The sequence below is a fragment of the Ictalurus punctatus genome, chromosome 16, assembly GCF_001660625.3.
Source record: "Ictalurus punctatus breed USDA103 chromosome 16, Coco_2.0, whole genome shotgun sequence".
Lineage (NCBI taxonomy): Eukaryota > Metazoa > Chordata > Actinopteri > Siluriformes > Ictaluridae > Ictalurus > Ictalurus punctatus.
The window spans coordinates 15,929,343-15,941,468 of NC_030431.2; the positions used below are offsets into that span (position 1 = coordinate 15,929,343).

General features: G+C 39.8%; 1 protein-coding gene across 5 annotated transcripts in view; it reads right to left on the reverse strand.

The window, feature by feature from the left end:
• Positions 1–12,126, reverse strand: part of cadm2a (cell adhesion molecule 2a) — a 435,685-nt gene that overhangs the window by 311,536 nt on the left and 112,023 nt on the right. Inside the window, exon 1 of one of the 5 annotated variants that reach the window (XM_053686620.1) lies at positions 7,908–8,012. The exons of the other annotated variants lie outside the window; for them this stretch is intronic. The gene's annotated coding sequence lies outside the window, so the exon portion shown is untranslated. Of the gene's footprint in view, positions 1–7,907; positions 8,013–12,126 lie in introns of those variants that run through there. 5 annotated transcript variants of the gene reach the window in all.

Below are 12,126 nucleotides of genomic sequence, written 5' to 3' on the forward strand. Positions count from 1 at the left end.
AATTATTAGTTCCAGGTTGACCTTTCCAGAAGTCTCTTAGTATTTGAACTTGCTGCGGAAATAAAAAACTAATGGTTTTCTACCCCAACATCACATGGGACATAATTCACACAATTTTTCTTTCCAAATCACAGACACTATTTGTGCTGGGAATTTATTCCCTTGCACACGCACAGTAGTGCTTGTTATTTGGGATCTTAGTAAATCATAGCCCAAGAGTGATTTAAAAGCTGGTTTGGGGCAGCCGTAGGCTCTGCTGAGCTTAGTTCCAGTGTGTCACCCAAAATGGAAGCTTGGGAGGTGAGGGCTGCTGTAGTGAGGGCAAGTATACACACTAAGCTCAGTAATTATTTACTTTTATCCAACCTGCACCATTTAAACAAATTCTCATTTGGTTTGTCTATCTCTGCCAGGCTGATACACTCATCCACTTGCCTTAATTATGCCTTCACTTCCTGCTGTTTACTGAATGTCTCTCATTCTGATTGAAGAACATTCATTTATGCACATACAGACATACATGTGCACACTCACCTGCATACAGTACTGTCCTATTCACACATGAGGGATTGAAGATTGCAGGATGTTACACACCACCAGAAAATTGACCTCTAATTGGTATGTATTTTACACAGTAAATGTTGGTTTAGCCTAAAATACACAGCCTACAGATATATCCAGTATGGCTACAATAGACAATAATTAGGATGGATATCTATCCTTGGGCAAATGAAGCTGGCAATAAAGCAAGGGAGAGAAAGAAGGGATGGATCACTCCATCGTTCCTTTTTCCTGCACCTGGGCTTGGTTAATGCCAAGATGCAGCATCGCCTTATATGTTAGAAACATCATAATTTTTAAGCTGCCTCGTCTGCTGGTATGAAGCAGCGCACCTTCAAACATCTGTACATCTGGATGGTTTAACATGATATCCACTAGGGGGTATTATAATGGTTGAAAAAACCCTGACTGTCAGGAGTTGGTATGGAATCGGCTGTTAAATGTAAGAGATACCAGCAACTCTTCTAGCATGCGTGTTGTCTTAAACTAGGGCAACAACAACTAATCAAAAAAATCGATAATAATCAATAATTACAATACTCGACAACGAATTTCATTATCGAATATTTGGGTCTGTGACATCACTGTGGATAAACCCATCAATGACGTCATTTCACAATGGTGAAAAATGCATTTCTATGAATAAAAAACATCTGATCAACAGCGGAGGTCACAGAGTGAGCTGCTGTGGGAAAAGTGCACAATTCAGGTTGTCCAAAACATGAGAATGTTTTATATCAAGAGCTTCAAACAAACTCGTAAGTGTATTAACATGGCTTGTCGTGTCAGATGCTGTGACAGATGCATGTTGATACGAGTTCCCCTTTATGCAGCGCGCTGTGGAGCATGTGAGCACGTGTGCACGAGCAGGTGCGCGAGCACCTGCTTTTCCCTTGTGGACAATCGTGACATTTCTACACGTGCATTTGTTTATGTTTCTGTCATGTCTCCTCCCCGTTCTGTCATTGGTTGTAGTCTCACGTGTGTCTGAATCGTCCTCAGCCGTCAGCCATTACGAGGCTGATTATCTCTGCATATATACCGTGCGCCTCCCAGCACACAGCGCGGAATGTTGAATGAGTTATAGTCGATTAGTTTAGAGTCCTTACGATAGAGAACCACAGTTTCCTGTTTCTATTCAGAGTCTTAGTTCATGTCATGTTTCATGTTTAGTTTCGTTTGTTAAGTTCACGCTGGTTTCCCCGCTACCAGTCCCTCGCTGCTGTTTATGTTTCATGTTTGGTATATCGACCCTTTATCCCGAGACCACGACGTTGATTCCTGCCTTGCCTCGTTTATGCCTGTTTGCCGATCGCCTGAACCTTGCATGTTACTGGATTCCGTTTTTGGATCACGTTTTGGATTTGCCTGCATGTCCCTCTGTAAATAAAACTGTTGTTCAACCTGCACTTGCATCCTACTTTATCTCCGTTGCGCCACGAAACATGACACATGTGCCGTTTAATGTGTTCCAGACATGTCTTTTTCAGCGCAGAAATGACATTTTTATCTTTATATCCTTATCTGTAAATGTTAGAAATTCATGCCAGTATTTCCATTTTACATAAAGGCTTGTCCTGACAGCAACTGAGTCTCCATTAAAATTCACTGAATGATCGCGAGTCTACGCACGCGCATCAATCAATCAAACAGCACACAATAGAAAGGAAGCACAATAACTCGGATTAAAATATTAATTTTGATCAAATATGTTGTTTGAGGCTATATTTAGAAACAAACGTAATTGTGTTTTTATGAGAGCGGTAACTGTAATGGGGTTATAACATGTAATTGTATATAAATGTAAGAAGTGTCATACATTTACAGAATAAAGTAACATGTTACTGGGTTCAGATGAGTGAATGTGTGTGTTATTGCAGAACATTCAACCTCTTACCAGTTAACACTTAGTTTGTGCTTTTGTTTTTCTTTTTTTAACATTTTTATTATAGTGATTTAATGTCTGCTTTAAAGCTTGTGGACAATCAGTTTTGTATTATTTTTTTTTGTTTTCAAAATATGTTAATATTTAGAAAAAAAAATCCTTTGCACAATGTATAGCAGAGCCCACATAGATACATTTAATACCTTTTTCATAGCCTTCAATTTGGACAATGTTTGAAGGACAACATTGGGCAGAATGTGACAAACGTGATAAATGTTTAGATAGATGTTTTTTCGAAAAAATACAAAAAATAAAAACTGGCCTTTTAATCCAACTAATCGATTAAACGAAGAAATAATTGACGGACTAATGGATTATCAAAATAATCGTTAGTTGCAGCCCTATCTTAAACCTTGCCTCAGATGACAGTAATGACTATTGACAACAACTATGGATAATACTTAAAGGTCAAACTGCCACTGTGCACAAAGCAAGGCCAAGGAAGACATGGTTTGCCAAAGTTGGATTGGAAGAACTCAAGTGGTCTACACAGAGCCCTGACCTCAACCCCACGGAACACCTTTAGGAATAAACTGGAATGCCAGCTGTACCCCAGGCATCCTTGCCTGACCTCATTAACTCTTTTGCGGCTGAAAGGGCAAATACCCACTGTTATGTTCCAAAATGTAGTAGAAAGCTTGTCAAAAGAGTGAAGGCTATTATAACAGCAAAGGGGGACTATATCTGGAATGAGATGTTCAAAAATCACATCTAGGTGTGGTTACTTGTCCACAAACCTTTACCCATGGGTAGTGTTGCTACCTTACAGATTCCAGGTCTTTGGTTTGTGCTTGGGGTACTGTTTGTGCATACTTCTACATGTTCTGACCATGTCTACGTGGGTTTCTTGTGGGTTCTCTGGTTTCCTCCCACCATCCCAAAACATGCTAATAGCTGGTTTGACTATGCTAAACTGACCCATGTTGTGTATGTGTGTATGCATGGTGGCCTGTGATAAACTGGCGTCCCATGTATTCCTTATCCAGTGTTCCTGGGATAGGGTTTCAGATCCACCATGATAAAGTGCTTTCTAAAGATGAATGAGTGAGTAGAAGTATTTTCATGGAAGTATCAGATTGGTTCCTATATGAAACACAATTGCAAGGATATTAAGTAAAAACGCATGTAGCTGTATATAAAAATAAATGTATAGTATGCTATACATGCATTCAAGACACAAGCTATAGTTTGCAAACTGCTGATATTGCATCACATTGTGTTACACTGCCCCTATCTCTTACATTGGTACAGCAACCATATCTGCTTAATTTTCTAAGTACACACACCACTAATGACAGCAAATATGTGTAACACTAACCACTTTTTATTATATATGGTCTAAGATGAGACATATAACCAAAATGAGAACAGTTTTTTTTTTTTATTGTGTATGTGCATAAATCATTGTTCAACAGTCAACATTTTTTTCAGTAAATATATTTCTAAAGAGGCTATTCACATGAAATTTGCACCAGACTTTGGTATTAAGTCAAGAAATCCACACATGAAGTTATGTGTAATAAAGTGGAATGACACAGGAAAAAAGTTTTTAAAAAATTAACACGCAGACTGAAACTGAAATTTATTTAATACTTAGTGGAGAAGTCTTTGGTTGTAATGACAGCTTCAAGACGCTTCCTCTATAAAGAAATGAATTGGCTGCAGTATTCAGGTGTGATTTTGGCCCATTCGTCTAAACACAATTGTCTTTAAATCTCATTCAATAGGATTCAAGTGAGGTGATTGACTGGGCCATTCTAAGACCTTCATTTTTTTTTTTCTCTGAAACCAACTGAGAGTTTTCTTTGCTGCATGCTTTGGATCGTTGTCCTGCTGGAAGGTCCACCCACGTCTCATCATCATCCTGGTGGATGGCTGCAGATTCTTCTCAAGAATCTCCTGGTAAAGGGCTCCATTCATCGTACCTTCAATTATATGAAGTTATATGAAGTCTGCCAGTACCATGCAATGAAAAACAGCCCAACACCATGATGCTTCCACCTCCAAACTTCACTGTTGGTATAGTGTTTTTAGGGTGATGTGTAGTGCCATTTCTTCTGCAAGATGGTGTTTAGTATGAGAGCCAAAAAGTAATATTTTGCTCTCGTCTGATGAGAGTGCACACTCCCACTATATCACATGCTTGTCCAAATGAGTTGTAGCAAACTTTAAACGAGCTGTGACATGCCCTTTCTTTAGTAATAGAGTCTTGCGGGGTGACGTGAGCAGTGGAGTGCATTGCCTATCATTTTCTCTGTGACTTGCTGGCCAGAAATCTTGCGAGGAGCTCCTGTGCGTGGCCGGTTGATGACAGAGTGATGTTGCTTTCACTTGCGGATAATGGCCCTAATGGTGCTTACCGGAGGATTCAGAAGTTTTGAAATACGTCTGTATCCGATTCCATCAATATGTTTTGCAACAATAAGGTTCCGAAGGTCTTGGGAGAGCTCTTTGCTTTTACCCATCATGAGATGTTTCTTGTGTGACACCTTGGTAACGAAAAGCTTTTTATAGACCATCAATTTACTAACCCAGCTGATATTAATTTGCACAGATAGGGGGTATAATTTCTTACGGATTTTAGCTGGTTCCTTGCCTTAATTTGCCTTGGAGAACTGCTTTTTCATAGTGTGTTCAATACTTTTTCATGTGTCATTCAACACATAACTTTGTTTATGGACTTTAATATGGTGAATTCTTTATATTTCCAGATTTCTTGTTAATACTGATGTCTGGTGAAAATTTCATGTGAATAGCCTCATTGGAAATATATTTACTGAGAAAAATATTGACGTGTTCAATACTTATTTCCCCCACTGTAACTTTCTTGTCCCAATCAAGCTATCAGCGGACAAGCTATCAGCTGACCACCAGAGCAAATAATCTTTGTCAGGACGGTTTGTGCTGCAAGTTTGTATGTTTTATTGATGGGAAAAAGGATTGTCTCTCAAATATGAGCTTTATGTGTACAATCAGATATGAGGAAAAAAAAGAGAATTAAAAGTCCAGTGATAGTGTTCAGACAAAAAGGAGACAGAGAAAGTATGAGAGAGAGAGAGAGAGAGAGAGAGAGAGAGAGAGAGAGAGAGAGAGAGAGAGAGAGAGAGTACAAATATGAGGAGCAGGAATGAGGGGAAAAGTGTAAAAATTGTACAGACGGAAGGAGCCACTGCACAGGTGTATAAGTAACATCTGTCTAAAAGAATTCAATCAGTTCCAGTGAATGGATCATGCTGTCTAGAAAGAAAGAGTGTTTGCTGGAGAGTGTTGTGAGAGACTGAGAGAGAGGAGAGCGGGGTGACAGTAAGTAGAGAGCAGATCGATGGTGGAATGAAAGAAATGCCTCATCTTCGCTCCATGGCCTGCTGTGTCACACGTTGCTCCTCTCTCGCAACTCTAATTAATCTAATCACGTCATGCTGTAGAGAGAGAGGAAGAGAGAGTGCGAACCAAGCCTGCACTCTTTCGTCCTCGCACCTTTTACATTCTCCCTGAGTGATGTCATTCACGTGACCCCAGAGTAGGTGGAGGACATGCTGGTGAATTATTCATTAACACTGACCTCTGCACCACTGAGTAATGAGACTTGGGAAGCTTTACCCTTGGACAGTCCTATCACCTCTGCCATTCACATGCCTGTTAGGACATTGTTTACTGAGACGAAACTAAGGGTGAATACACACAGTGACTGAACTGGGTTTAAAAATCAATGTCATGTTAAGCTGCAATGTGAGATTGAGCCACCATATTATCTGCCTGAGCAATTTATTTGTATCTAATGTTTATATTGAGAAGATAATGTAAAACAGAATACTTTAGTTTGGATGTGATACACTAATGATTTACAAGCACTATCTTGGTTTTAGGTATTAGGTATGTTGTTTGAGTGGTTGTTGCTTTGAGCAGTTCACAAGTTCATGAGGTCAACTGCATTTCATTAAAAAATGTAATAAAAAACAAATGTAAAAATTAAATTGACACAAATGACATGCTGTGAAAGACCATTCATTTGAACATTGGTAAGTTACCTTAACTCGCTATATAGCGTATATTTTCTTCAGGCTTTCATTCAACCCTGTTACACATCTAGGGAATTAATGTAGTTATAGAAAGTATCAAAGCTTTGGAGTTGATAGTGAGAAGCTTATGTGAGCAGGAAAAGCTGCTCACTCCCACACAACTCAATTCATGGAAAGGTTATATAAGCAAGCTTGCAGACTTTATATTTTTCCCCTCTCTTAACACATCTGGTGTATAGTGGGCTTTACTTATTCATTATTCGCTGTATTCTGGTCAGGGTCATTATGGTTCAAATGACTATTTTTATATTTTGGGATTTAGAGCTAATTATGTTGAATAGAAAATATCATGAGCAGGTAAAAAGAAAAATAACCATGATAGTGGATGGGATTGATCCTGAATATGTCTACAGAGAGAAAAGGAGAGAGGGATATAAAGTCTACAAAGCTTGCTACTACAATGTGTTTGATCTAAAAGCTAAGTTAGAATAGTAAATTGTAGAATTTAGTTGCTTTAACGCCCTGTGTCCCTTTCAATTACAAATAAAATGGTGAATTTCCCAAGTATCAAACAAGCATCCCTGGCATTCTCAAGCATCATTGGATTTGGGATTGTACTTATCTTTGCTTTATTGCATTTACATTGATTCACTTAGCAGATGCTTTTATCCAAAGCGACTAACAAATGAGAAAAGTACAAGCAAAGCGATATATCTAGCAGAGAACAATACAAGTAGTGTTTATTACTAAAATTTATCTGATTATTTTAGTCTTTAATCCAACCTAGTTTTTATACCTATGGCTACCCATATTGTTCACAGATGTTTATTGATCTTCTTGATGTTTCTCTTTCCATATTTGGTCATTGTTTCCTGGTCTTGTTAACACTTAGGCCCTTTTGTAATCAGTTACACATGTTGCTCCATTCAGCCTATATAAGCCTTTTGTTTGCTTGCTGCAACTTAAATGGTCCTGCTGGTGTCTGCAACAATTTTAAGCAGCAGTAGTTTGTGTTAGTGATATGTTGTATTTTTTTCCCCCACTTTGTTAATGTCTGATCTATTCAAACCATTTGAGTAATAGAAATCAATTTCTCCAAACTGAATCAAATTTCAAACCCTAACCTACATTTACATTTATTCATTTAGCAGATGCTTTTATCCAAAGTGACCCACAAATGAGGAAATACAAGCAAAGCGATACATCAAGTGGAGGACAATACAAGTAATGCTAACATACAAGATTTTTAATTGAGTTCTAGAGAAGCAAAGTGCACAGAGTAGAGGTGTGTAAGTGTAGAATGTTTCTTTTTAAAAATATATAAGTGGGGGACAAATTAGGGGTTAGTTAAGAGGCAAGTTAGGGATTAAGTGTTCACCTACCTAGCAGTATGAGTGTTATGGATTTCCCCTTGCGTTGTGTGCCGGAGAATTTAGCGCGTATGAACTGCCCGAAGTGTGACAGTGGTTTTCAGTGACTGTTTACTTTTGCCACGTTTGTTTTGTATTGGTTTCTATCCTGTCTCTGCCCCTGTTATGTTATTGGCTATTTCCTAAGTGTCTCCTCTGTTCTCAATTCCCACTTTGATTTCATTAATTATTTAAACCCCTTGTGTGTCTCTGTTCAGGGCGAAGTATCGTGTTTGTGTTTTGCTGCTAGAGCCATACCAATCCTTTCCTTGTCCTTGTTTAATTCTGCCCTTGTGTTTGATTCTGGCCTTGTTTTCTTGTTTCTAGTCTGAGCCCTGTTTATGCACGTTTGCCGAATGCCTGACTGCTCGATTGTTTTATGACAACGTATTTTGTCTTTTGAGTCCAATATGTCTGCCCGTCTCTTAAATAAAAGCTTTATCTTCACTTGCATCCATCTCCAATATCCCCATTACATGACAGAATACTTCGCCTACACCGTGGATGCAGCAGGAAATCAGAGGAGACCTCATGACAGGGTAACTAGGAAAACCGTGCCAGGCATTGATGCGATCCAGTTTCCCCAGTGGACTGCCATTGATCTCCCGGACCTGTATGATGGGTTCTTTTGGTTATTCTGAGTATTTTCTCATGGACTGACAGTTATATTTTGCCAGCCTGGAGGACCCTAGGCCCAATGAGAAGCAGTGGCTGGGGTTCATGCTGTTCTGGCTCTTCGACCCAGCCCACCAGTGGGCAGAGATTCTAGTGGCCAAAGGATCTAGTGGACTTAATAACATTACTCAGTATGTGGGACTATTTCTGATGGTATTCAGGAGTCCAGAATTCAAATCTGACCTGGAAAATCTTTTGGAGGGGGCAGCCTGTCAGATTAGCCTGCCCCGCCATTCACCTTCTACTATGAGCAGGCAGACAGGGCGGCCTCCAGAGCCTAGCTCCAGCCAGAGGTCAATGTGGTGACCTCAACCCCAGAGCTCCAGTGTGAGACCCACGAGGAGGTCTCCCATGCAGAGCTCCAGCCAGAGATTAACATGGCGACCTCATCTCCTGAGCCCCAGTGTGAGACCTGCGAGGAGGTCTACCTTGCAGAGCTCCAGCCAGAGGTCAACATGGCAACCTCATCTCCTGAGTCTCGGTGTGAGACCGATTAAGTGGTCTATCCAGACATGATCCTGATAGAGGTCAACGAGGCGACCTCCCAGGTTCAGTTCCTGTTCCTGTTCGTCAGCCTACCAAGTCCTGTTCACACCAGAGGCTGACGATACGGCTTACCAAGTCCTGTTGACACCAGAGGCCGATGAGACAGCCTACCAATTGCTGTTCACGCCAGAGGCCAACGAGATGGCCTACCATGCCAAATTCCAGTCAGAGGCCGATGAGATAGACTATCAAGTCCTGTTCCTGCCCGAGGCCGACTAGACGGCCTACCAAGACATGTTTCAGTCAGAGGCCGATGAAACAGGCCACCATGCTCTGCTCACACCTTAGACCAACGAGACGCTACACCATGCTCTGCTATAAAAATTTTTCATTTATATGCAGGAATAAGACACAAGTAAAAAAAAAACAGCCTACCAATAATCTATTTTAGTACAGGATAATGCAGAGAGCATGCGTTAAGAACTGTTTCAAAAAGTTTGCTTAGAGAAAAGAGTTTTTAAAAAATGTATCAAAACGCTCAGTACTATCTTGCTCATTTGTACCATCATTGGAATTTTATGATTTTTACCTTGGCTTGTATACTTGGGTTTTGATTAGGGACTTGCCTTTGGTAAGCATGTCTATGGCTATAGATCCTGATAAAGATTGCAGAAAATGCATAATAATGAAATTCGAATAGCTCAAAGTTCTCCATTGTCACTTACAATGTCCATTTCAGTCCAACAAATGTAAATCTATTGCCATCACATTTAACAATTACTATGATGGAGCCTCCTGCAATACTGTGCAAAACCCAACAGGAATGCTTTAAAGTCTCCATTTGCACTTCATCATTTGTGCTGCACTGCTAGAGGGTCAGCTATTTAAATGCACAGAGTGGCCATCTATTCTGAAACCATTAAATATTCTGCGTGAATTGCTATTTTACAGACACTCATAGAGAAAATAGATTAGAGAACTACACACTGCTGCAATTTTCAGTGATCAGGGATGATGGATGCAGTAAGACAGATTGAAGGCTTGACTGAATCTGTAGCTCAAAAAGCAGAGCTGGAAACAATTCACCAAATGTAAAAGTTTTGCACATCTTCTAATGACTACTACCGGCACGATAATGCACCATGTCACAAAGCAAAAGTCGTTTCAAACTGGTTTCATAAACATGACCATGAGTTCTTCAGTGGCCTTCCCAGTCACCGGATCTGAATCCAATAGAACGAGAGATTCACCGCATGAAAGTGCACTGTAAAAATCTGCAGGAATTTAACATGTAAACAAGGACCAGGATCACAAATGAATACAACAACATCTTGTGGCATCCATGCCATGTGAAGTATTGAGGCTGTTTTGAAAGCAAAGGGAGGCCCTACTCAGTGTTAGTATAGTGTTCTTAATAAAGTGATCATTGAGTGTAAATTGTATATTCCAATAGCTAACATGAAAGAGTAAATTTATATCATGCAAGAATTTAAATTACAGGAGCATATTCACACTAAATGGCCAAAAGTATGTGCACACCATCAGATGCCAGAGCCATATCAACCTTCAGTTCTTGCCTGGTGTCCCACTGAAGCTAAGCAGGGTTGAACCTGGCCAGTACCTTTTCCACCTTTTCCAGTACCTTTTCCAGGTTGAGGTGAAAGAGTGGCCTGACCCTGATTTCATCTCCACTGAACACCTTTAGGATGAGTTGGAATGCCAACATGGCCCAGGCCTTCTTGCCCTACATCAGTGCCTGACTTCATTAATGCTCTTGTGAATGAATGAGCACAAATCTCAATAGCCACGTTCCAAAATCTAGTGGAAAGCCTTCACAGAAGAGTGAAGGCTTTTTATCACAGTAAAAGGCAGGGGGGACTTCCATGTTAATGCCCATGGTTTTGGAATGGGCACATATGGATGTGATGGTCACATACTTTTGGCCATATGATGTACTGCATGTTCAGGCATAAAATACTGTTTTGGTGTTTCATACAGTAGATGAAACTTGAGCCTTTTGACATCTCAGACATCTCTTTTTTTTGTACCATGAAGCAAAACTATATAATTATAGTAGCAATTTTTTCCTCTACCACAATTACCATAGTAGCCCTAAATTTGGCAAGAAAAGAAATGTAGTTAAATTTAGCAGCAAGTAACTTGCTATGTAACACTAGCCAGATTTAATTCCATGTAACCATTTGCTTACAAGAAATATAGCAAACTTCCCTGTTTAGATCTATATCTCTTCCCTTTCTTTCTCTGAATACAGATTTTAATCTTCCACTCTTTCCAGATCTAATATATGACTTAAACGTATTAGGATATATGAATACACAACATTCAACATATGTGAAAAACCATGCAATATATGCATTGTATGCACATTGTCCATGTGTACAGTATATAAGAACTCAGATTTCAAGAGAGAGCAGAAAATGCATAGCCAGTATATTACCCCAATTAAATCAGTCACTTCTCACTATCTACTCAATTGAATAAATAAATGAGCATAAACGAAGCTGGTTAAACATGAATGACACAAAATGGAGAACAAGCTGAGGTCCAATTATTGTTGTCTGCAGACACATGACGAGACTTCACACTGGAGTGCAATAAACAGTTATCTCCCCATCCACAGTTAAATATAGCTCCCACCCCCTGGCTGTGTATTTGCTGCTGCCACAGCAAGTGAGGCAAGTTACATCAGAACACAGGCATTGCCTTTACATAGCCATAAGCCATTCAGATTTAAAGGTTGTGCCCTCAGGTATGAAACAACATGTACAAAAATACAAACAGTGTTTTGTGGCAATCACTTACGGAGTCCAAAGTGAACACAGATGAGTGTGATAGTGGAACAGTTTCTGTGTTTTTATTCTCTGTCATTCTTTCTCTCTCTATCTCACTGGGAACCTATAATAGAATCTTGGAGATCCCAAGAGATGAAACAGGGCACGTCTGCTTCATGATACCACCCTGTTTACTTCATTTACACCTCTTAGTTTACTGTGACAGCCAGACTTGCCAT